General features: G+C 39.7%; 1 protein-coding gene across 2 annotated transcripts in view; it reads left to right on the top strand.

The window, feature by feature from the left end:
* Positions 1 to 1,428: 1,428 nt before the first annotated feature.
* Positions 1,429 to 27,741, top strand: part of LOC147334070 (uncharacterized) — a 50,982-nt gene continuing 24,669 nt past the window's right edge. For both annotated transcript variants that reach the window (XM_086286592.1, XM_086286590.1), the window contains exon 1: positions 1,429 to 1,704. The gene's annotated coding sequence lies outside the window, so the exon portion shown is untranslated. The remainder of the gene's footprint in view (positions 1,705 to 27,741) is intronic.

Genomic DNA, 27,741 nt, shown 5'->3' with positions numbered 1-27,741 from the left:
ACAAAAGGCAGCCGCTAAAGCGTTTACGTTTCAAAATAGAACAAACGAAACAGACTACTAAACTGTCAATTCCACTTAGAAACAAAATATTAATTCTAAAAATAAATCTTAGTTTGTTTTACAGAAGAACAGACAAAACTGACTAACTTTTGTCAATATCAAATAAACTGAGAACTAAAAGGAAATTCTCAATCTCTCCTTGTTGTATAGCTGAGCTTTTCAAACAGTTTTAACAGTTACTTTAGTCTGACAAAAGCCAAATGACGAATTAGCGCTTCCAGTCAGAGACTGAGGCTACGTCCACACGTACACGGGTATTTTTGAAAACGGAGATTTTCCATTTTCGTTTTAAAAAATAATCCCGTCCACACATAAAGGCAGAAATGAAGGAAAACGATGCTATGAACATGCCAAAGCAGCAGGTGGCGCTAGATTCCTAACCGTGCAGAAATGTTGGCCAATCAGAAGTCTAGAAGCCTCGGTGGGAAAAAGTAAACAAAGCTGGGGCAGAGAAGAAGAACCGAGTCGTATGTGTGGAGGGACAGTAACTGTCTGTATTTAAACACTGCAGAGAGTAGAATTAACAGTAACAGTATTGTAGAAATTCATTTCACTGAAACAATAACGTGGCGCACAGTGTGACGCATGCACCAGTTTATTGTATTTCCAGACTTGCTTTCGGCACAATTTACAGTGCACGCTACTCTGTTTTTTGTCAGACTTGAAATAGCCGAAATACCTTCACACTACGGAACTTCTATGGCTCTTCCGTTCGACAATCTCTCCGGCATTGGAACCATCATCTGTTTTCTCTTCGGTAACCTTCAGTCAAGCTCGGTTGATTTTTCTAGTCGGCACACTCATTTCCTCCATTACCCGGGCGGTACGGTCGCTGGCTGCTTCCCAAACAAATGCACGTGCGGCTTGGCACTTGTGCTGTACGTAACAAGTCACGCGACGTGACGCTGCGGCTGTGATTGGTTCGGCTCTGCGCTACTTAATTTGGATTGGCTGACCTTTTTTTTTTTTTTTTAAGAGGACAAGAGCGGCGAGGTCTATCGCGATAGCTTAATTTCTCTATCGAGTAAAAGTTATATCGCGATACATATCGTTATCATTCTATCGCCCAGCTCTAAGCTCATGTAGAAAAAAACAAACAAATGAACAAAATATTTTCTCCTTCATTTCTGTCAAACAAAGCTGTATGACACGTTTCCAGCTGTTAGTATCATGGTTGCTAGGCAACCTGGGCAGCGCAACCTAGACCGTCCCATTTCACAAGGCTCGGACTTCCGGCCTTAGCGGTCTTTAAGTACGCGGCCCTTGAGGATCGTTGGGGCTGCGTACTTTAAGGCTGCAGACCCTGAATTGGGATACAGCCATTGGTCTGACCCAACAGTAGGAGGCGGTAATGCTCCTTTACGTTGGTTGCCAACCGCCGTTAAACACACAGAAGAAGAAGAAAGGAGGCGGAGGAGTCGAGCAGAGAGAGCTGCTTTTTCATGAAACGGGAGTAAAGTAGTGAACTTACAGGAACATATACCACTAGCAACGTTTGGATCGATATCTGCATCGATCTGCACACCCTTGTCTCCTGGATCGTAGCTGAGATCAGCGTGAATCACGTGGGTCTCTGCTCCCTGTGTTTGGAAAAACTTCCAGCTTCATCACGAAGTTTCTCTCGGTTTGTGGGCTCATCTAAAGGTAAGCACCGAGCTAACTTTAATGTGGGTGCAGTTTATGTTGAGTTTAGCTCTGTTGAGGATAATAGATTGCTTGGTATACACTGGAGTTAGACTGTAGAGTTTGTGATTGCTTGCAACATTATAATGGCTTTTAGGGGGTAAGAATACATACAGAAAAACAGTCTTTGAATATGAACAAAAGGATTGGGTGCAGGGCAGGAGAACAACCAGCCCCCACCCCCAGGACAGAAAGCCACAGGTACAAGCGTGGGGGAGGGCAATCAGCCTTTAGAATAGGACTTAACAAAACACAAACTAAAAAATCGGCCCGTGTTCCTACATAACATTAAACATGTTAACAGCACAAAAGCCATATTAAACGCAGGCTACTTTAGACCCGGTGTTCCAGATCTACTGGCGTTTAGATCAACTGGCGTTGGTTGAACAGATGTGTGGCAGTCTTGCGTTTCAGTAGCTCCTACCGACAAACCAGCAAAAAAAACGCCAAATGTGTCATCTGTGACACTTGTGAGGTTATCTCAAACACACTCCGTCAGTCTTGATGCTGTTGAACAACAAAATGTTTAAAATGTGGCGAGTTTACCTGGTGATATCCTCATGCGCGACGCGATCGCGAAAACAGCAAACAATTAACACCACGCCGATGTTGTTCACAGGACAGCAAGAGTAAACGATCGGGAGACTCTTGTCGTCGTTATCGTTCCCCTCGCACGGTTTATTTCTCCGGTTTCAGCGTTTTTGCTTCACAACTAAAGCGAGCAGTTTACTTTGTGTGCATTAACATGGACTCGAGTCAACCAGCGCCACCTCTGGCCAAGTGCCACAGCCTACAGCCAGATCAACCTGTGACACACATCTGCAGCACGTTTGAATTCGTTTCATGCACATTTGTACCTTTCAATTGTGTCTGTTTGTGCGTCATGCAAATAAACCTTTGAAAATGACACTAATATTTCACTAGTTTTGTAACATCACATGCTGTTAGCGCAGTCTGTCTGCGTCTTTTCTCTGCGAACAAACATTTTAGAGCTGGTTGTTATATACAGTCTGTATAAGTGTGGTTAATCTAATAAACATTTGTAAGGAGATGACAGTTACTGTGAATGTACAGCAGGTGATTAGTAATAAACAGTCAGACAATGACTCTGACAATCTCATTCAATCTTGCAGATTGCACCTTCTGCGTAAAGTGGTACCACACAGTGTGTGTGGACTTCCCTTGTGCAGAAGGCAACTACAAATGTTGTGGGTGCTAAATAAACAGAGAAAATTGATCCCTGTTGTCTTTGCTTACTGATTGTTTTTAGTGTTGACAATCCACATTGCTGGGATTGCATCTTTCAACATGTTTGTGGGTAGATTTGGATGTACCAGGGTTAACCCTTGTATTATGTTGAAGAACAAAAAAGTGACATTGATTTTGTTGCGGGTCATTTTGACCTGTACTGTGTCAATCCACTCAGAATTGTCAAAAAACTGCACTGAAACAATAGCAACTTTATTTCCCATGAGATAAACATGTAGAACAAAGACATACAACAGTTAGACTTTCCATAACTATTTTAGGAACAATTTGGTTTTTCGTTCTTACAAACACATTTCTTTTGAACTTGCCCAACGTTCTCAGTTTTTCAATGTTCAACATTTTCAGTTTTGTCGACATGATGGACAGAATGTAACTGTGTGCTTTCTGTAGATGTACTTCTTGCATTTCTCACAAAAAGTGCTTGTTTTAAAACAGGAACTTTCCTAACTAAGATTTAAAACAAAAGATTTCTACTTCTCCTCCAGTCTCACAAACAGATGACAAACCAAGCGACACACCTGAGTCACTGACTTTCTTATATCCACTCACCCTCACTGTAGGGCAGGGATAGCTCAGTGGGTAGAGTGGCGGCCCCATGATCGGAAGGTCGGGGGTTCGATTCCCCTGAACAGCTACCCTGAGGTACCCCTGAGCAAGGTACCGTCCCTACACACTGCTCCCCGGGCGCCCAATGGCTGCCCACTGTTTCACTGAGTGAATGGGTTAAATGCAGAGAGGGATTTTCCCCACGGGGACCAATAAAGTACACTTCTTTCTTCTTCTTCTTCTTTCTTCTTCTGGCTGTTTAGTACTAATCACTGTGTAACTGCTGTGAATTCACAGTAACTGCCATCTCCTTACAAATGTTCATTAGATTAACCACACTTATACAGACTGTATATAACTACCAACTCTCCAGCCATGTTGAAGGATTGCCTATATTGGCTGGAAATATTCATTTCCAGAGAAATATAGGCAATCAAATGTGTTGTGCAAGAAACGAATTCAAACGTGGTGCAGATGTGTGTCACAAGTTGTTCTGGCTGTAGGCTGTGGCACTTGGCCAGAGGTGGCGCTGGTTGACTCGAGTCCATATTAGTGCACAAAGTAAACTGCTCGCTTTAGTTGTGAAGCAAAAACGCTGAAACCGGAGAAATAAAACGTGCGAGGGGGACGATTACGACGACAAGAGTCTCCCGCTCGTTTACTCCTGCTGTCCTGTGGACAACATCGGCGTGGTGTTAATTGTTTGCTGTTTTCGTGATTGTGTCGCGCATGAGGATATTAGCAGGTAAAGTCGCCACATTTTTAAACATTGTGTTGTTCAACAGCATCAAGACTGACAGAGTGTGTTTGAGATAACCTCACAAGTGTCACAGATGACACATTTGGCGTGTTTTTTTTTTTTTTTTTTTTTTTTTTTTGCTGATTTGTCGGTAGCAGCTCCTGAAACGCAAGTCTGCCACACATCTGTTCGACCAACGCCAGTCGATCTAAACGGCAGTAGATCTGTAACACTGGTGTTCCAGATTAACTGGCGCTTAGATTAACTGGATTTTACAGCACATTGTGTTGTGCATTCTGATTGCTGTAGACCATTGTCAATCAATCTAGTGCCATGTCTCCTCTACAGCAGGGGTCCGCAACATCAGGGCTCCTTTGGTACCGGGTCGCGAGAGTTGAGGCTCGGGCGTGAAGTGTATGGTTTTCAGGGTTTTTAATCGTTAAGTCTGGTTCCCTGGGTCTTTTCCCGTGTTGTAGTTGTGTATAGAGCAGGGCGATATGGCCAAAATATTTATCACGATATGTATTTGAAAATTTGCGATAACGATATAACTGACGATATAATTGATGCAAGACAAAATACAACTCCACAACATTACTAGCGCAAAAAGACAACCTTCCATTTATTTTCACTTAAACAAGAAGCTGGTTTTTATGTACATTAAAGCTTTATAAAAATGTAACAGTGCAAATGCAAATTCCTTGCTGAAAGTTTAACCAAAAGGCATTTCCAGTAGAAATGGGCTGACATATCCTGAGCATAACCATGTATAATATCCACTGAAGTTAAAAAGAGGTGCTTTGCAACATTAAACTGCAGTGTGCAGTACGGATTTTTCGGACCATAAGGTGCACGGGATTATAAGGCACATTAAGCGAAACGAAGCAGTCAGATAAATCAAACTTTATTAAACTCATTCTTCTTGCTTCCTCCACTTCTGTACCATTGATTCATTAATGTTGAATTCTCTGGCAGCTGCTCTATTCCCATGTTGTTGCAGTATATTAATGACTAACCTCGTATTGTGGATGGATTATCTCAGTTGTTCTCCTGACTGAAGTTTGGTCCTTTTACAGCATCATGCCATGCGATTGCATTTGTTTCTAACCATCAGGAACCTTCACGTTAACTTTTATAAGTGGAAAAGTGTTAGTGTTCGTGCTCCAGCTTCACTGTTTATGTTATGCTAACATAGCTGTGTCGCTAGCGATTACGTAGCACATCATTTATATACCAGCTAGCCCAACTTCAGTAACCCTGCAAACGTCACTGCTGTTTAGTTTCCTGTCTTCATTTATGTTGGAAGTGATAGCAGAGCTGTACGTTTGAATTTTTTCAGAAATCTCTCAGTCAGAACATGCAATATCATGCTTAGGTAACTAGCGAAACTAGCGAGCTAACTTCTGCTAGCTTCCTGCTAACTTCTGACTCCGTTAAATGTAATAAATTTTTTTTCATGGATGCCTGGAAGTTAAACTTTATAGTTACACCTGGTAAAGCAGCAATGCTGACCGTTTTATTAAAGATGAAAGAATTGAGACAGTTTTTAACTCAGTGATGCTGCAGTGTTCGTTTGACCTGAAACATACGGAGTTTAGGACCCAGATTACTCCCAGATTTAAGAGCATCTTAGTCCGACAAATACGACAATAACGACGGCCGCTTGCATGTTCTGCAAAAAAATGTGCTTTGTCGTGTATCTGACGGACAAACACAAAACCAGTTCCACATTACTGAAGTTGCACCATTTTTACAAACCAATTCTGGTTCATCTGTTTCGCTCAACAATGCGTACAGTGCGTATGAAAACAAAGGCACTGCGCATGCGCGTTTTACTCCCATTCTATCGCGATATTTCATTTTCCTATCGTTGCCTAACATTATACCGGTATTACCGTGAACGGTATAATATGGCCCAGCCCTAGTTGTGTATCTTATTTTGAAAGAACTATTTACGCATTACCATAGTGACTAGAGAGCGTCAAGAAGCAGAGAGGAGGATGTTACTCTCGATGCTGTTGGTGCATTTCAGGAGAACAATGCTAATAAAGTTGCACAATTACACAGCTGAATTTGCGTTCATTATATTTACAAAATACCACAGTTTTTGTCTTTGTCTGTATCATTTTATTTTGTTGTATTTATCCGCAACACCTTAAAGGCCCATCCGTGAAAATATTTTCTGATATTAAACTGGTCCGTGGTGCAAAAAAGGTTGGACACCGCTGCTGTACAGTACAGAATGCGTTGTCTGTGAAGGTTCTCAGTCATCCAGGTCATCGTAGTCAAAGGAGCTTGCAAAGAAATGCGTCTGGACTTCTTTAAGTTACTTGAAGACGTTTCACCTCTCATCCGAGAAGCTTCTTCAGTTCTAAGGTCAAATGGTGGAGAGTCCCAGATATAAACCTAGTGGGAGTATCCCCCACAGAGGGACAAAAGGACCCCCTGATGATCCTCTAATCACCTGAGCCAAGGTGTGAAACTGGGTGTGGGTCCCAATCAGCCAGAGTTTCGGGTGAGTTCATTGTGAAACCTGGCCCCACCTTATCATGCAAATTCCTGAGATCAGATGGCCCAGGATGTGAGTGGCCGCCAAGGCGTCTGGGAAGGGATTTCAAAACTGGATTATAAATGGCAGAAAGTTGGTGTCGTAAACCACCGCCTCTGTTCAAAGATGGTCGCTCACAGTGGACATAAATGGCTTCTTTCACTCCTCTTTCAAACCATCTGTCCTCTCTGTCCAAAATGTGAACATTGGCATCCTCGAAAGAGTGTCCTTTATCCTTAAGATGCAGATGGACAGCTGAGTCTTGTCCTGTGGAGGTGGCTCTTCTGTGTTGTGCCATGCGCTTGTGAAGTGGCTGTTTGGTCTCTCCAATGTAGAGGTCTGGGCATTCCTCGCTGCACTGTACAGCATACACCACGTTGTTAAGTTTGTGTTTTGGCGTTTTGTCTTTCGGGTGAACCAGTTTTTGTCTGAGCGTGTTGCTGGGTCTGAAATGCACCGGGATGTCATGCTTGGAGAAAACCCTCCTGAGTTTTTCTGATACACTGGCTACATAGGGGATGACAATCTTGTTGCGTCCGTCTTTCTTTCTGTCTGCTGCTGCACGCAATGTTGATGGTGAACAGATCAAAACACTGACAGAATCCATGGATGGCAGGCTTTTGAGTGTCCTTGCAAAGAAAGGTGTTTATATTGGTCGCTGATTTGTTTTTGTTTTGTTTTTGAATGTCAGAAATGTATATTTGTGAATGTGGAGATGTTATATTGGTTTCACTGGTTAAATTAAATAATTGAAATGTGTATATATTTGTTTTTTGTTAAGTTGCCTAATAATTATGCACAGTAATAGTCACCTGCACACACAGATATCCCCCTAAAATAGCTAAAACTAAAAACAAACTAAAAACTACTTCCAAAAACATTCAGCTTTGATATTAATGAGTTTTTTGGGTTCATTGAGAACATGGTTGTTGTTCAATAATAAAATTATTCCTCAAAAATACAACTTGCCTAATAATTCTGCACTCCCTGTTTATGTAAAAAAGCACTTAGACTAAAACTGACATAGCTACGTTAATCCTACTGTAAAACAATAAGACAAGGTACGACCTCTTCCCATGCTCCCAGGATGTGGGGGTGGACGCTAGAACACCTTAGAATGTCTCATCCTAGGGGGTCTGAAACATTCTTTCAATATGTCACCAACTATATGCTTCTAAACACAAATGATTACATGCAGTATTCTACCATATGCAAACTTGTATCATTAAAATATTTCATTTCATTTAATTCATTTCATTTATTTGTTCATTTTCAGGCACAACAAATACCTATATTGAACATAAAATGCACAAAACAAAAAACAAAAATTGCCTCAAAAAGGAGTGGGACGAAGAAAACTTATTAAATCCCACCCCTATTCTCACTCATCAACAAAAAAACAAAAAAAACAATAAACTTCCCGCAGCTACGCCTATCATTGCATACAGACCCATCAACAGCCCCGGGCACATACAAGCATCTAAACGGCAGCTCGCAAACAACAATTAGAGCCTTCATAACTGAATATATAAATTATAAATTGCATTACCACAGGTAACAGGCGGTAATAACTACAAGTAACAAACACACATACATATATGTACATACATACGCACTTTTTTTTTAAATTTTTTGGAATCCATACCAGCAATGGTAAGAGAAGACATTACAGAGCACACTAAAAACCATCATTGAGTATACTGTGAGCAGACCCACTGTTTGTAGAGAAATTTAAATCTATGAATATTTTGCATTGTTTCAATTGTAAACTCAGACTGTTCCAGATTTTCACACCACATATTTCCCCACACTTCCACACAATATGTAAGATATGGAAGAACCAGGGTACAGTACAGAGTACGAAGTGCATCTTTATCAAGGAATTGTTTCACTTTGTTCAAAACTGCGAGGCTTCTGGAAATTTTGGTTTTTATGTGTCTGACGTGGGGTTTCCATGAAATTTTATTGTCAATTACGACTCCCAAAAATTTGTTTTCACTCACATTATCAATTGGTACACCTTCAATGACAATTGGTAATTCTATATTATATTTTAAATTACCAAAAAACATTGCTTTAGTTTTATTTATATTTAATGATATTTTATTTATGTCCATCCATTTTTTTAAAATTAATTTTAGCTCTCTGTTTACGGTCATTACAAGATCAGTATAATCATCGCTACTGAAAAATATGTTGGTGTCATCTGCGAACAGTATGAGCTTATAAGTACTTGAGAAACATCAAAAATATCATTTATGTATACATTGAAAAGTTTTGGTCCCAACACTGACCCTTGGGGAACACCACATGTAATACCAAGTTTCTCTGAATGGTAATGCCCTATGCTAACATATTGTTCCCGACCCGTTAGGTAACTTTTTAACCAGTTACCAGCTTTCCCTCGAATACCATATCTTTCCAATTTATCCAATAAAATTGAGTGATTGATTGTGTCGAAGGCCTTTTTGAGATCAACAAATTTACCAACTGCATATTTATTTTTATCCAGTGCATTAGTAATTTCTTCTACTGCCTCAATTATCGCCATTGAAGTGGTTCTTTGCGTTCTGAAACCATACTGACCAACATTTATTATTTGATGTTTTTCAAGGAATTTTTCTAATCTTGAATTAAAAAGTTTTTCTAGAATTTTTGAGAATTGAGGCAGTAGAGAAATACGCCTATAATTGGTAAAACTGTGTTTGTCATTACTTTTATATAGTGGTATTACTTTCGCAATTTTCATTTTTTTGGAAAACAACTGGACTGAAATGATAAATTACAGATATATGTTAAGGGACTAGCAATATTCAGAATAACCTGTTTAACTACAGACATATTTATGTCATGATAATCCATTGAAGACTTACTTTTACATTTTAATGTGATATTTATTACTTCTTGCTCATTTGTAGCTGAGAGGAACAGTGAAAAGGGATTTGATTTTACTGATATTTTCATTTTTATGACACGGGATGTTCGCTGCTAGTTCAGGGCCAACATTTATGAAGAATTTATTGAACCCATCGACACTATTACTCATGTTGTGATTTTCACCATTTGCATCAGTAAAATATTCAGGATATGATGTTCCAGAAGATCCTTGTTTAATTAAGTTGTTTAACACATCCCAAGTTCCTTTAATATTGTTTTTATTTTCATATAATCTTCTTCTATAATAAAATTGTTTGCTCGTTCTTATAATATCAGTCAATTTATTTCTATATGCTCTATATCTTTGTTCCACTTCTTTTGTTTTTACTTTGATAAACTGTTTATACAGATTGTTTTTCTTTTTGCAAGCATTAATAATTCCTTTTGTGAGCCAAGGACTTTTTATCTTTTTTTTTCTTTTCTTTGTCATGTGTTCGTTTATAGGACAATGTTTATTGTACCACATAGTAAAAATATCTAGAAAATTATCATAAGCCTTGTCCACATCTGACTCTTCATACACCGCTTCATACACAGCTGTTGTTAATTTTTTTTCTTTATCTATTTGTCATTTCACGTTGTAGTATTACACAAAATTTTCAGATCTAATAGAAATAAAATAAGTGTTTCATAATTCATTCAATTTATTGTCTTTATTTATAACTGCCATTATTATTTCATTCTATTATAGAATCTTACAAGAAAGAGGCAAAATTGTATTCCATTGTGCTTTATTAGCTACATTGGTTAAAAAATGAATCAACAATGCCAAAAAAACCTATCAAAACAACATACTGGAAAATAGTTATTCATCACTTGATTGATTCAATACAAAACTTGGGCACATATATGCGGGATGTTTCGTGGCTGTGTTGATATTGCGCTGTCTCTTAACCAGTGTTGGGTAAGTTACTTTAAAATAGTAACTTAGTTACATTACTAGTTAGTTCTCTCAAAAGTAACTCAGTTACTTCAAGTTATGTGTTACTTTCAAAGTAACTAGTTACTAGGGAAAGTAACTTTGGTTTTACTCAAAATTCTCTTGTTAATGTGTTGCTTCCATAACTTTGCCAGTCTTCTAGCTTGCTTACTTGCCACAAGTGCACTGTGCCACCTACCAATAGACAGGAAAAGATAATGTGCATATTTCCACGAGAGAAATCCCACACCTGGACCGTCATTGACTGCTGCCATGATTCCAGCCTACGTCACAGCGTCATGTGCGCCTTTTACATCCAACACAAAAACTGCAGTCGTGATGCTTTCGATTGTACTCAGAACTTGGAAATTCTGCCTTCTGAATAGGAAGATGTAGGTAACACCAGACTGCACATGAGCTGCATACAGAGCTGGACTGGGACAGAAAATTGGCCCGGGCATTTTGACTAGAGACTGGCCCACCATTGTAGGGAAAATCATAAAGTCTTTGAATGAAAATAAACACTGTTGTGACAGTGATGTACACTGTTTTGATGGTATATATGCATTAATCTATCAATCGTTTGTTGTAAGATTCAGATAATTATTTTTTTAAAGCTAGACATTTTAAATGAGAATAAGAAAGAAAAGTATTTCTGTACTTCTTTGTGCCCCCCTCTCCCTGTTAATGCCCTACATGGACCCCTGGCAACACTTTGCTAGACCCGCCCCTGCACAGTTACCACCTGTCAGCTACCTAAAAAAGGATACTGGTGTTATTTGTCTCTCAGAAACAGTTCATAATTTCCCTTCAACTCATTCATGTCACCTAAAAGATAAACCTGTTTCTCCATCACCTGCTCAGCTCTGATGATCCAGTAAGGACATCTCCTGGTATCATCTTCATGTTTCCCTCTCACCAGATAACCAAACCATATCATGACCAGCAGCTTTTTTGCAGCTGTGGCTCCAGCCAACATCAGCTGATACTAAAAATTAATATTAAATAAATTCTAACAACAACTGATCAAGCTTAAACGTGCTGCTGTTGTTTAGCGCTGTCAGGGACCAAGCAGTAAAGCATAAAGGACACAGGTGGTTTTAATTCAAAAAATGGGTTTTATTGACCCAAAAATATGAAAATATATTTAACAAAGCCAAAACTTAAACAGGCAGACCAATAAAAGAGGTCAACTCAATAGACTAAACTCAAGATAATAATTAACAGAACCTCAAACAAACATATGACAAACTGACCTGCTGAAATGACACACAGGGGGACTTAAATACTGGTTTAGCTAAACCAAATGACACACACGGGGGAAAACAAAATGGCTGCCATATAACCAACTAATACAAAACATTTAAACAAACGTGAAACACCCCCCAGGCAATGAAGCATGTGGTGCAATCCAATTAGGCTGTCAGTAGTACTTCAGGTCTCCCAGCCCTTTGCCACACCTTTTGCCAGACAGGAGGAGACACCAACCCCCAGGTAACTCAAACAAAGAAAGATGTATTAATATAACATAAAACAGAACTTTGACCTTGCAAGGTTAATATGTGTGCACGCCATATAAACATTGGAAGGTGTGATGGAAAAATGAATACATTTAATAAAGAAACGATATTGAACAATAAATAGAATATTTTAAAGTAGTGACTGTTAATTAAACTAAAGTGAACAGCGGATGGTGAGGTGTGGAGCTTACCATGTGTGACATGCCATCACAAGCGCGATATCCTCTGGTTTCCTCTTTCGGCGCAAAGTGGGCAATAAACAAACAAGAGAGCCGATCAGCTGATCACTGATCAGTTTTCATGATTGAAGTAGAAACGGGAGAGGGAGGGGGGAGAATGAGAGGAGAGGCAGCTGTGCAGCAAAGACACAGAATAACTCCAGCTTTGTGCCTTTGTCTTTGTAGCTGAATTACAGGACAAACTGTTCCTTTTCACCTCAATAAGAAACGCGTAATATTTTCTCTGAATACCAGATGGGACGGTTGGCAACTCTAATAACTTATGAACAAAATAAAGTGCAACATCATTAACTTCATAGCACCCACCCAGCTGTATGGAAACTCCGTCATGCTAGCTAGCACGCAGTACGGAAAAAGTCAGCACAACGAAAATAAACTCCACCTAAACTTGGTTTATATCTGACCCAGAGAGACTGCAGGCCATAACTTCTTACCTGAAGTTCAGTTCACACTCGGACCGGCGGCTGCTTCGGGTCTCTCCTCTTGCCTCCCTTTTCCTTCATCCACCTGCTGGCCTACACCACTTGCTAATGTTACTGAATCTGTGGAAGCTCCGCGATAGCCACCACACAAAGTAACGAGTAACGACCCTATCTAAATCCCAGTAGCGACTAACGCGTTCCTGATTTTGGCATAATAACTAGTTACCGTGCTCGTTACCACAATAATAATGTAGTTACTGTAACGCGTTACTTAATAACGCGTTATTCCCAACACTGCTCTTAACTGATCAAATCTTGCTGTGGTAGCAGCTTTAAACTCTGTATGACCCAGGTTGATAGAGGGTGTCCAGCCTGGGTCGCATTCCTGCATTTTGTAGGCTGGTTTTCCTACAAAACACAACAAACATTAGCCCATAAAGCAGCAGAATGCAACAAATTCAATTCAAATCAATATAAGACTTATTTGTAACCTACATCAACAATTATGTTATTATAAATTACGTAATAACTACAACAGAAGACTTACCTTTGTGGAAATGCTTGGAGCAGACTAACATGTGAGCTGGAGTGTTCTGAAACGTTATATTTGGTCTGCAATCAAGGCCATCCGTCAGCTCTTTGTTACTTCGGAAACATGGCTTAAACAATTTCTCTTCCACGACGTAATCCGATAACAACCGATCTCTTTACTTGTCGGCTTCTCGTGTCTGTCATGCGACCGGCTATTGCAGTTAATAATACAACAGCTTCTTACCATTTTTGGTGTTTATTTTTATCGCTGTGTGACTGTTTTCATGTGAAAGCCTCCTTGCGCTAGTACCGCTTGCCACTCATTCCCAGAATCCTTTGCGGTTTTACCCCTGAATGACGTCACATTTTCAATCTCTATTTTGCGGCAAAATTATCCACACCCACCGCCACGCTATGATTTGCGGGAAGCATGGGACCACAAAGCGTGCGCCGGACCACGATATTGATATTTGGGGAAAATCGACGGTTCATTTTGAGTACGCATTTGGTATACACCTCAGATTGGGACAGCCGTCGTCGTGTCACTGTGAATTAATAGGGCTGAAAATGCGTGCTTCAAGCGTGCAGTCTCTTAATAATTGGAACACAGCCCCAGACAATAAAGTTAGTTCCCGGCTACGAGCCCGACACGGAACCAAACGTATTAGCCCGAGATCTCCTTACCACAGTTAGGAGCCGCAGACCTGGCCGAGGTAACAAGAGAGTGCAAACATGTTGAGGGATTGGCTGTGTTAGTTCATTGAGAGATTTTTTTGGAAAGAAAACAGTTTTCACTTACAGTTGAAAACTAATGTGTACGCTTATCCCTGCAGTTTTATTTTGTTAAATACAAACAAAATTGTAGCAAAAGTGCTGCCGCATGTCTGGCCAGAAAGAGTTGTTTATTTGGTAGTTCAATGAAATTACTGTACTGCACTGCTGAGTGACTGTCATCTGCTCGCCAAATACATTTCATTACAATGTTGACCCTGTGCTAGGGGTGGGTGATATATACGATAGAAACGATATAAATTTGGCCAACGATAGAGATTTTGACTATATCGCGATAGCGCATGTTGATGATGGCATCAAGCTGAGCTTGTTTTGGTCGAAAGCATCGCAGCAGCTACAACCATTATCGTCTGCAAATTATGCCGGGCAACAGTCGTAGCACTTTTGAAATATGGGGAAAGCCAAAAACTGCGCTTCCTCCACTTCCATAACATTGATTCATTAATGTTGAATTCTCTCACAGCTGTTCTATTCCCATGTTGTTGCAGTATATTAATAACTAACCTCATATTGCGGATGAATAATCTCAGTTGTTCTCCTGACTGCAGTTTGGCCCGTGTACAGCATCCTGCTATGTGATATCATTTGTCCCTAACCACCAGAATCCGTCACGTTAACTTTTATCGAGTGAAAAAAAAGTTGGCGTTCATCCTCCAGCTTCACTGTGCTAATGTTATGCTAACATAGCTGTGTCGCTAGCAATCACGTAGCACATTATATACCAGGTAGTCCAACTTCAGTAACCCTACATACGCCACTGCTGTTTAGTTTTCTGTCTTCATTTATGTTGGAAGTGATAGCAGAGCTGTACGTTTTAATTAGTTACAAAAATCTCTCAGTCAGAACATGGTATGTCATGTTTAGGTGGAAACTAGCGAGCTAACTTCCTGTTAACTTCTAACTCCGTTAAATTTAATAAATTTTGTTTTCATGGATTCAGAGATGTTACACTCGATAAAGCAGCAACGCTGATGATTTAATTAAAGATGAAATAATTTAGACTGTTTTTAACTCTTAGTGTTCGTTTGACTTTGGGACCTAAATTGGACGGAGTTTTGGACCCAGATTACTCTGCGAAGCTCCTCACTACGGCAGCCATAATGCTCTGACAATCCATCAAGCGGTGGGGCTTACCAAAGTTGTACTAAAACATTTTTAACAGATTTCTGCAGCCAAAATCGGTTCGAGGTCAGTAAGCACAACAAGAATTCATACATAAGGCACACTCTCGATTTTTGAGAAAATTAAAGGATTTTAAGTGTGCCTTAAAGTGTGGAAAATACGTTATAAAGAAGAAAAGAATATATCGTGATATATATCGTTACCGCACATGCTTCAAATTATATCACGATTTGAATTTTAGGCCATATCGCCCAGCCCTACCCTGTGAGTCAGTGGCTTCTTCCCTTTCAAGTTCCTGTGCTAACTTGCATATGACAAATGAAACTTAAAGGCTTCAGATAGTTAAGAGTGAGAAAAAAATTGTGCTCATGTTTGCAATTTTCTTGTTACACAATATTTGGAAATAAATAAAACAAACAAAACACTACATTTTAGGAATGGGTTGTACATTTTGTGGGTGTTTTCGTGTTTGTTTGTTTGTTGTACTACTTGGACACTAAAGTGGCCCTCCAATTAAGCTAGAAGTGGACCATGGCTCATTTGAGTTTGAGACCCCTGCACTAAGTGAACCGAGCAAGATGATTAAATTTAGAAAAACATGCTTAAAATCATCTGGTCTTCATGAGCTTCATTGCATGTGTGTGTATGTGTTAGTAGGATTAATACGTTTTGTGCTCATGTATGTAATTTTAATTACCCCCCCCCCCTTTTTTTTACCCAAACAAAACTGTTTTCTACACTTTCTTGATTCAGAAACATCTAAAAAAGAAAATCTCTATCTTAGTCAGGCACAACTAAATTCATGCAAGTTGACCCAGCCAACCACACTGTGTGTTGTTAACAGGTACCCCCTCATGATGTGTGCCACTTCCTATCTGATTTTTGCTCCCCCTAAAAGGCAGGAATACAATAGCCACACACTTCCAAAAACAGAATTTTGTGCTTAGATAATGAATTGTAGAATAAATTCTGCATTTGTAAAGTCATTTTTGAATTCCACATTAACAAAGTGATTTTTGAAATGTTTTTTTAAAAAACCTCATTAGGATGGTAATGAGGTGCTTGGAAATGTTGTAGGTGGCTGAGTTTATATTGCTACCAATGAGTCTGAGCGGGACTCCTTTGTGGAACTATGGAAGTCCATATATACAGGGCGTAGCATTCCCTGGGTAAAGGCGGTGATGTGCAGGGCAGTCAGTGGCTTCTTCCCTTTCAAGTTCTTGAATACACCTGATGACTTTCTTTTTGTAGTTGGTACTGAGGTTTCACCTTGAAGCTTCAGGTATTGTTGTCACTGAGGACTGTAGTTTATCTGCTCTGCTTCTTTTTGTCAGGGATAAAATACATATATATACAGGGCTCTAGAGTGTGACCAAATTTCTTTGTGGTGCAACTAAAAAAAATATTTGGTTACACCGGTGCGACCAACTGTTCGGGTAAAAACAATAAAAATAAATAAAAAATCTCTGCAACTCTCCGTGTGGTCAACAACAGACACACATTATTCCCCTATTGTGGCATAAACCAATCAGAGATAGTCAGGGGCAGAACCTCTCTGATTGGCCGTGGTCCAGTTGAAAGTGCAGGTGAGTAGTTTGAATAAAGTGATATCGATTCATTAAATCCTGAATTGACTTTTAAATATAACTGTGTTTTACCAGAAACACCAGATTCTCAGGTTAAAGCTCACAGAACTATTTCAACAACCACCACACAGCAAATGAACTACAACCACCACACCGCAAATGAGGTACACGGATTGCACACAGATTCTGAGCTGCAGGTTTTGTCTCTCTCCAACCAAAATTCACCAAGCCAGCAGCAAAAGAAGCAGCAAACTGCGCTTGACATATGATCAATGTTGTCATGAGTTTTGCCTCTTTTTTTCCACCACGGTAAAAATCACACTTCATGCACAGCTCGCTCTCTCTCTCTGTACTTCAAGAACAGTTTCCCGTCTCAAATCTCTGTTTTCTGCATTATTCATTCGCTTATCACCCACCAGTCTACCGTTGTTTACAGCGCTGTCAGCCAGTCTTTTTCTTTACTTTTTTTCACTTAAATGACCTCGGACAAGAAAGCCTAATTTTTCTGCTGTTAAATACTGAACAAATTTAAACTTTTTAAAATTATTCATAAGATTGCAGAATGTTTTTAAGGTTATCTGCTATAAAAAGTCAGGCCAGTCTCCTTCATGTTTTTCTGTGTTTTGTTCTCAGTTACTTTCACACAAAGGCATCTGCTGTGATGTTCACAATTCTGATGAAGTCTCACATGTGTCAGTACTGATAAATGATCAGAATTATAATATTTCTGACTGTCTGAGGCTAAGTTGAATCGAATCAGGACTTTGAGAACCGGAATCGAATGGATTGTAGAAATCAGTGATGATACCCAGCCCTAGTGAGTAGCCTAGGCCTGACAGAAGTGGATGTAGCTCTGGTTAATAAGAAAAGATTAAAAGAATTATTGATAACCTTTTGTTAAGTTAAGGCCTGATCCGTCTGAAATTCATAGCCAGTGCTCTGACACGGTGCCATCAATCTTTGAATGCTGAAAAAGCACAGTGTATACAGAAAACACATTACAGGGAGTGCAGAATTATTAGGCAAATGAGTATTTTGTCCACATCATCCTCTTCATGCATGTTGTCTTACTCCAAGCTGTATAGGCTCGAAAGCCTACTACCAATTAAGCATATTAGGTGATGTGCATCTCTGTAGTGAGAAGGGGTGTGGTCTAATGACATTAACACCCTATATCAGGTGTGCATAATTATTAGGCAACGTCCTTTCCTTTGGCAAAATGGGTCAAAAGAAGGACTTGACAGGCTCAGAAAAGTCAAAAATAGTGAGATATCTTGCAGAGGGATGCAGCAGTCTCAAAATTGCAAAGCTTCTGAAGCGTGATCATCGAACAATCAAGCGTTTCATTCAAAATAGTCAACAGGGTCACAAGAAGCGTGTGGAAAAACCAAGGCGCAAAATAACTGCCCATGAACTGAGAAAAGTCAAGCGTGCAGCTGCCAAGATGCCACTTGCCACCAGTTTGGCCATATTTCAGAGCTGCAACATCACTGGAGTGCCCAAAAGCACAAGGTGTGCAATACTCAGAGACATGACCAAGGTAAGAAAGGCTGAAAGACGACCACCACTGAACAAGACACACAAGCTGAAACATCAAGACTGGGCCAAGAAATATCTCAAGACTGATTTTTCTAAGGTTTTATGGACTGATGAAATGAGAGTGAGTCTTGATGGGCCAGATGGATGGGCCCGTGGCTGGATTGGTAAAGGGCAGAGAGCTCCAGTCCGACTCAGACTACAGCAAGGTGGAGGTGGAGTACTGGTTTGGCCTAGTATCATCAAAGATGAGCTTGTGGGGCCTTTTCGGGTTGAGGATGGAGTCAAGCTCAACTCCCAGTCCTACTGCCAGTTTCTGGAAGACACCTTCTTCAAGCAGTGGTACAGGAAGAAGTCTGCATCCTTCAAGAAAAACATGATTTTCATGCAGGACAATGCTCCATCACACGCGTCCAAGTACTCCACAGCGTGGCTGGCAAGAAAGGGTATAAAAGAAGAAAAACTAATGACATGGCCTCCTTGTTCACCTGATCTGAACCCCATTGAGAACCTGTGGTCCATCATCAAATATGAGATTTACAAGGAGGGAAAACAGTACACCTCTCTGAACAGTGTCTGGGAGGCTGTGGTTGCTGCTGCACGCAATGTTGATGGTGAACAGATCAAAACACTGACAGAATCCATGGATGGCAGGCTTTTGAGTGTCATTGCAAAGAAAGGTGGCTATATTGGTCGCTGATTTGTTTTTGTTTTGTTTTTGAATGTCAGGAATGTATATTTGTGAATGTGGAGATGTTATATTGGTGTCACTGGTAAAAATAAATAATTAAAATGGGTATATATTTGTTTTTTGTTAAGTTGCCTAATAACTAACGAACAACACCACAGCACTGGCCAAGAAATCACAGCAGCGTCTCTTCTTTCTCCGCAAACTAAGAAGAGCAGGAGCACCAGCCCCCATCATGTACACTTTCTACAGAGGCACCATCGAGAGCATCCTGTCGAGCTGCATCACTGTGTGGTTTGGAGCCTGCAATGCGTCCTGTCATAGAACCCTCCAACGCATAGTGAGGGCTGCAGAGAGGATCATTGGTGTCTCTCTCCCCTCCCTCCAGGACATTTACAGCACCCGTCTCACTAAAAAAGCCCTTTGCATAGCGGCTGATCCCACGCACCCAATGCAAAGCTTCTTCAAGCTGCTGCCGTCAGGGAGGAGACTGCGGAGTCTCCAGGCCAGGACCAGCAGACTGAAGGACAGCTTCATCCATCAGGCTGTCAGGAAGCTTAACTCCCTCCCGATTCTGCCCCCCTCTCCCCTCTTCTCCACCACGGTCTCACTGAACTCTGTCACACACACTCACTCTCTGACGCACTCACTGGCCTGCTCCAGTCACTTTGTGGAGCATTGGACTGCCATTACCTCATAAGACTCTGTTGTTACACTATCTCTTACCATATACTACTAAATCTCCATTTGCACTATTTGCCTATTTTGCACCACTATGCCTCCTTACTTGAATATTGTATATTGTATATTGTATATTGCATAGCTTTTTTTGTTATACGTAAAATTGTATTGTATTTATTTAAACTTTACTTTTTAATTATTTTATTTGCATTTTTCTAATCACTAGGGTTTGAGAGAAACGCAATTTCTATTCTCTGTATGTCCTGTACATGTGGCAGAATTGACAATTAAAGTTGACTTGACTTGACTTGACTTGAATTATGCACAGTAATAGTCACCTGCACACACAGATATCCCCCTAAAATAGCTAAAACTAAAAGCAAACTAAAAACTGCTTAAAAAACATTCAGCTTTGATATTAATGAGTTTTTTGGGTTCATTGAGAACATGGTTGTTGTTCAATAATAAAATTATTTCTCAAAAATACAACTTGCCTATTAATTCCTAATAATAAAAAAGTTAGTCTAGAGCCCTGATATATACGTTTTGTGTCCTAGCTGAGTAACAGGAGAAGAGTCTGGTGGAGCAACAGAGGAAAATTTCAGCCATTTGGACTCAGCTCAGCCACTACAGAGGAAACAATGTCTTCAACACAAAAGGTGAGAAAAATATCACAGTTACTTTTTGAAGCTGTGTGCACAGCTGGTTATTTTTTAAAAAGCTCTTAACAGCAGCTTTATCTTTTCCACCCTTGGCTCATCCATATGTACATAATCGATATTCAAAATCGAAAACCCCAGAAGTTACAAGAAAATACAAAGACTATATTCTATCTACACACATTGAAACCATATTATCAGTTAAACTCACAATTTTTTATGAGTAAAATATTTTCTCCACTGATCAGTATTTCTTCAATATGTAATTTTAATTACAACTCTGATTGTAGCGCATCATTGTTATGTAATAATATCACCAGAAGGCGATGGTAACACACCTACGAAGTGTTTTTGGAGATGTTTGACTCCACTAATGGAGGGAGTTTCAGTTTGTTCCACGACTGCATTTCACTCACTGCCTCTGTTTGTATCTCTGTCACTGCAGGACCAACATGGAGCAAGAAGTCAGCGCTCTCAGGAGGCCGACAAACCTCACAGAAGAAAGGGAGAGAAAACATACAGCTGTGATGAGTGTGGGAAGAATTTTACCCGGGCTCAAAGCCTAAAAACACACCAACTCATCCACAGTGGAGTTAAACCTTACAGCTGTGACTTGTGTGGAAAGTCTTTTACCCTGGCTGAAAGCTTAAAAAAGCACCAAGTCATCCACAGTGGAGTGAAAGCGTACAGCTGTGATTTGTGTGGAAATTCTTTTACCCAGGTTCAAAGCTTAAAAACACACCAACTCATACACAGTGGAGTGAAAGCGTACAGCTGTGATTTGTGTGGAAATTCATTTACCCAGGCTGGAGGCTTAAAAACACACCAACTCATACACAGTGGAGTTAAACCTTACAGCTGTGATTTGTGTGGAAAGTCTTTTACCCAGGCTGGAAGTTTAAAAACACACCAACTCATCCACAGTGGATTTAAACCTTACAGCTGTGATTTGTGTGGAAAGTCTTTTACGAAGGCTGGAGGCTTACAAATACACCAAGTCACCCACAGTGGATTTAAACCTTACAGCTGTGAGTTGTGTGGAAAGTCTTTTACCCAGGCTGGAGGCTTAAAAGCACACCAATTCATCCACAGTGGAGTTAAACCTTACAGCTGTGACTTCTGTGGAAAGTCCTTTACCAAGGCTCAAAACTTAAAAATACACCAACGCATCCACAGTGGAGTTAAACCTTACAGCTGTGACTTGTGTGGAAAGTCTTTTAACGTGTCTCAAAACTTAAAAAAACATAGACTCATCCACAGTGGAGTTAAACCTTACAGCTGTGACTTTTGTGAAAAAACTTTCATTGACAAGCACTACCGAAATATTCACCTACGGATTCACACTGGAAATGATGTTTCCTGCTGTGATCAGTGTGGGAAACTGTTTGCAACCGATGCACAGTTACGACGACACATGTTTAGTCACACCGAGGAGAGACCTTATAAATGTGACCTTTGTGAGAAGACTTTTAAATCTCCACATCACCTGAAAAGCCACCAACAGATCCACACCAGAAACTAACTCTACAAGTGCAGTTACCGTGAGGATGTATTTAGTTTTTATCTTGTAATTGTAATTGTAACCTGAGTGTTTGGAACAAATCTGATCAGTAAACTTCTGGAATTATACTGAATGAACTGTTTGGAAAATTGAAGAATAATTTTTGCCCAGTAAGCTGAGTGTTATAATGTAAACAGTAAAATGTAATTGGACGTTGGCAGAGATGCTTTTTATTCCCGGCAACGTTCAGGATAAAATTGTTGAAGGAATTCTCTGACTTACAATGTCTTTGTTTAGAAGTGGAAACTGTTTTCTTTCCCACCTCTGTGGTGGGAAAGAGTTTCTCTGTGACCTTTGTGGAAAAACTTCCAATCATCAACGGGACCTAAAACCACATCAACGTAGACACACTGGAGACAAAATGAACTACTGCAAAGAATGTGGGAGAGGCTTCCACACACCAAGTACATTAAAATCCATGAACTCTTCCACAGTGGGGTCAAAAAGCACTGTGACCAGTGTGAGTCATCCTTCACCACTGCACGAGAGCTTAAAGAACAAGCATAAGGGAATCCACACAGGAGAGACACCATACAAGTGCAGACACTGACAAAAGCTTCTCACAATCAGGTCATCGTAACAAACATGAACGTACACACATGGAAGTGAACTTAAGCTGTGACCAGTGTGACAAGAGTTTCAGGAATCTCAGTTCATACACCGAACACAAACGATCCCAAGCTGTAAATAAACTGTTTCACTGTTACCAATGTGCAAAAACATTCACTTCATTATCTGCTCTGTGCAAACATCAGCCTGATCATGCAGGACTGAAATCACTGGATCACAATGAATCTGAAGAGAGAGAAAGATCCTCTTCTGGTTTCAGGGTCAGACTTAAAAACCTTGAGATCAGGCTCCACAGGGTTCAGATGGAATCTCCTGTAAAGAGTGTCAGCTGATGTCACACTTGGATCTGATGAGGTAGCTCTGATTTCTGGACCTGCAGTGAATAATCCTGAATGTTACATTTAGGAAGCTGCATGTATAGACATTAGGGGTGCAACGATACACAAAATTCACAGTTTGATTCGGTTCGATACTTTGGTGTCACGGTTCGATATTTTTTCAATACAAAAAAATGTTTGTGCTTTTTTAATTTGTCATTTATTAAAATTGTAAATATATATTTAAACTCAAAAGTACAGTTTGTAAATTTAATGTTGCTGAAACAACAAAGTAATAAAAAAATAAATAAATCAGATCGAGAAATAACTCATCTTTGGAAAAGAGAGTTTATTACAGAGAAATGGCTCTTTCCGAAATAAAAGCTATACTATACGCTTCTTCTGGGCTATTTTCTCAGCAACATATTAAACATATCAGGTCCCCATAAGAAGAATCATGTGCTAACGGCTGTCTAAATGACTCGGGTAAAGTTTGTAGCATGCGTGCTTGTTTTTGTGTGCTTCCACTTGTCTTTGCACTAGGATGATGTCGGTGTAAATGTGCAGTAATATTCGTTGTGTACCCACTAGTGCTGTCAGAGTTAATCTGAAATGACGTTAACGCCCCAACACGGCAAAGCAGATCGCCCCGTTCTTCAGCTGGGCGGCATCAACACGTTAACGAGCAAACTGCACTAACGCAGTAGTTCCCACCCATGTAATTGAGCATTGCGTGGCACATTCGACATATTGTTTTACTTTTGTCCATGACAGCTTACCTTCAGGGTCATATTCACATGAAGACCAAAATAGTTCCAAAGGCCAGATCTGAATGAGGGTGGGGGAGGTTCAATTTGCCAAGTTGCAACGAGCTTAGCTTCTGTCTTGCTAGCTTGCGCTGCGCTCAGTGGATCTGCGCTCGACAGTGCAGCCTAGGCGGAGTAGTCGAACACAGATCCACTGAGCTCTCAGCACAGACAGCATTGTCAGAAGAAAAGTTGATAAAATAAATTAAAAATTTTGTATTGTTCAATACATATGCGTACCGAACTGAAAGCACTTTATCGAACGGTTCAATGTCGATACGAGTATCGTTGCACCCCTAATAGATATTTCAGAATCAGAATCAGAATGGGTTTATTGCCAGATGTTGAGGTTTACAACATTAGGAAATTGCTGCGGTGCTTCAGTGCAGACAATAAGAATTAAAGTGCTATGTAGAAAGAAAGATATGTGCATGAGATATACATGAGATATATGTTTATATCAAGTTTATGTTTTTTCCTTTGAGGGATTTTAATTCTCTAAAATGTTATCCCTGTTACATTTTAATCTTTGTTCCCTTAGGACACAGTAGTGTTTAGTAGTTGTATTTGTTACTGTATTATTAAAGTTATAGGAATGTCTTTTTTTCTACCAAACTTTTAATCTATCAGTTTGGTATCATATCAGATATGTATATCAATTTCTTTTATTTCAGCTTTCTTAGTTTTTCCTAAATTTAACTTCTTTTTTTAATGTATTCATTTTATGTGTTATCTCAGTTAAATTTCAATCCTTCATTCATATTTAATCTTTTGCTGTGGTAAAATCTTCTCTTAAATCATTTATTCCCAAAACTGCAAATAATTACACAGCAGTTGCTCGTAAAACTTCCAAAATGAACTAAATCTGTCCACCAGCTTTGAAACAACACTGTGCTGTGACTTTATGTCCAGAATAAAATAAACTCCCGCTAACTGGTTTTGGCCTGTAGGTCCATGTAATACCAGTTTGTATCAGAAGATGGAGTCAGTGAGTCAGTGTAACCTTGATTCAATTACGCAAAGAGCACATTGGCAGCGAAGAAATGTTAAAAGTTCAAAAATTTTAATAAACCCCTATTTTTGGCTCCTCCTGTTACTTTGGTGTATTTACTGTATGCTTGAAGTCTACATGAAGTCCATATGTTTTTTTGTTTTTTTTTAATGAATTCATTTCGATCCATGTGTTCTGCAGCTGTTTTCCTATTGATTTGAAGTTTGTATTATGAAATCCTGATAATGTTAAAGCATTAGTTATGTTTGCTTAACTCTGTGTAAAGGTTGTTTTGTTTTTTTATTAAATAGTTTGGTGTGAAAAATAAAGAAATGGTCTCACAACAAGTAGTTTGACCCATGATTTCAGATTCAAAGTACATAAACTGTTTTCAGTGATACATGTGGAGGTTTATCACAGGAGGAGACTTGGCTTGTTCTTGACTGATTATTTCAAATATTGATTTGTAAATGATTAACTAACAATCTTGTCAACACAAAGTTCTTTATTTGGAGCACAATTCTACAAGAAAGATAACTTACTGTGAACATTACCTAATAAGACTGATTCAGGACAGGCGATTAGTTATGTTAAACTTTTCTAGCAGTCCTTCACAAACAGGGAACAGTCTGTCTATTCTCTCCATCTGTCAGCTGCTGCTGGCTCTTCCACCTCCTCTTCCTCACACACTGCTGAGTTTGTCCTGGTGGATCATCAGGGGTGCAAAGCCTCACAGATGATGTATAGCAGTGGGTCCCTCAGTCTGTCCTCACTCTGGACACTTGCAGTTGTCAAAAATGGAAATCAAATGTGTCATAAGCATCAGGATTCAAACACAAGTGTAACTTATAAATACATGTTCATACTTTTATTACACAATCAGAGAGAAAGATAAATAGAGAGAGTGCAGGACAGACAGACAGGTGACAGTCTCAGGTGTATACACTGCTACACAACAGCACAAGAGAAGGAGGATTTAGTGTTTGTGTTATTACGAGTAGTTGTGGAAAATTTAACAATAACCTGCAACCAGAGGTGGGTCGAGTACCCAAAAATTGTACTTGAGTAAGAGTAGCATTACTTTAAAATATTATTACTCAAGTAAAAGTTAAAAGTAGTCGTCAAAAAAGTTACTCAAGTAAGAGTAAAAAAGTACTTGGTGAAAAGACTACTCAAGTAGCCAGTAACTGTTTAAAATGTCCGATTTATTTTTTAAATAAATGCTATCAGAAAAACAAAAATAAATAAATATACAAAGTATAGTATTTTCAAAAGAAATATATGTAAAAACATCAACAAAATAAGGCACAACAACTCTAATTTCCAGATTTCAGTTTTTCACAACATAAAGCTTTTTTCACCAATACCTACAGTAAATAATATAAATATATAAACAGTGCAAACAATTTCCAGTGACAAGATATGCTGTAAACTTTATATTCATTTCTGCTCCAAATGGCACAGCAGCCTCAGAGAAAACAGAACGAGGCATCTTCAACATATGTTAATACAAGGCAGCTCAGTTTACCATAAATTGTATGGGTGTGCATTTATTTCTGCATATTTAGCAAAAATGTGCCATTTCTTCACTCAGTGAGATGATGGTTAAGCTTCAGCAGCAGTTTGCTCTCAAGGTTCTTTCTGTGAAGCTGTAACTGTTTAGCAGTGAACAGGAATCCTGCATGACTAAGAAGTCCTTCACAAGCTCCAGATGCAGGAAGAGCTGCATTGATTTTGATCAACAGCTTCTTGATGTGAGGAATGCCATGCAATAGATCCACACCTGCAGTGAATGGACATGAAAGGTACCTCTCCAGCTCCCCTGCTTCTGGCTTTCCTGACCCCATGGATCCATCATCTTAGTCGGTTAGGCTGCCATTTGTGCTGGCCTCATCCAGCTCTCTGTCTAGGTGATGTCTGATGAGGTTGAGACCCGTGGAAAGATGTATGGTTTTCAAAAGAATTAGGTCTGGTCATTATAGTGCTGTATACACTGCCAAGCTGCGGATATTTGTTTGGCGCTAGCCTCCAAAAGCTGGGCATACACTGTGCGATTTGTGGCCCATTTTGAGCCAATTTTTCAGTCGCGCAACCGTTTTGGGGATCGGCCCATGTTTTGCCTTAATCGTGTGTGCATCATGTAGTATACATGGGGTAACGAAAAGCAGTTAACACCTCACGACCAGCTCCCAATCATCAATCGTATGGTTGCATGATAATCAAACATGTTTGAAATCCTGCCGCCTCTCAACGCAGCCTCTCACACTGCGCACGCACAAACACAGAAATGAAAGAGAAAAGGTGGAGCAGCACGGCAGTGCAGCGTGTGATCTGGACACAAGAGATGGAGGCATAACTTGTAGGATGAGGCAAGCCCATCTGAGTACATAAGCGTAGAGCTGCCACCGGGGCAAAAGAAAAATAGAACCATATCACGTTATAACCTTAAAAGTTTATTGTTCTGACAATATGCTTTTCATGTTTGTGCAATATAATATTTATATTGTACGAATGTGATAATTATGTATATTGTAATAACGTGATATTATATTGTTCAAACGTGAAAGGTATATTGTTAGAACAATAATAATATACTTTTCATGTTATAACGTGATATAGCTCTATTTTTCTTTTGCCTGGGTGGTAACTCTACGCTTCCGTATCTGAGGCCTTTCAATGTGGCCTCACAAAATTATCACGACTACAACAACCATGAAAAGAGTTGGATGGACATTGCTGCTCAATTACAGCTGCCTGGTCAATGTTTTACATTAGTAATTTAGCAAAGTTGACGGTGGTGGTGTCTGTGTAAGTGAGTGAAAGACACAAAGAGGGAGAGCGAGAGACAGATTTTGTATGATAACCTTCATGTTATGGACGCACAGTTTGAGCACTCAGGTTGCATCAGAACATCAGGCCGTGTAGTGTGAGACCCTGCATCGTGACCTATGAACTTCTAACCCCTGAGATTTAATTGTACAGATTGAGCAGGAGCTGAATAACGCGACTGAAAATAAAT

This window comes from Aulonocara sp. 'chitande type north' Nkhata Bay, linkage group LG3 (genome assembly GCF_057382095.1).
Source record: "Aulonocara sp. 'chitande type north' Nkhata Bay isolate Kocher_YH1m ecotype deep benthic linkage group LG3, A_spYH_male_GT1.1, whole genome shotgun sequence".
Lineage (NCBI taxonomy): Eukaryota > Metazoa > Chordata > Actinopteri > Cichliformes > Cichlidae > Aulonocara > Aulonocara sp. 'chitande type north' Nkhata Bay.
Note: the sequence above shows the minus strand (reverse complement) of the source record. Positions and strands in the feature narration are given on the sequence as shown.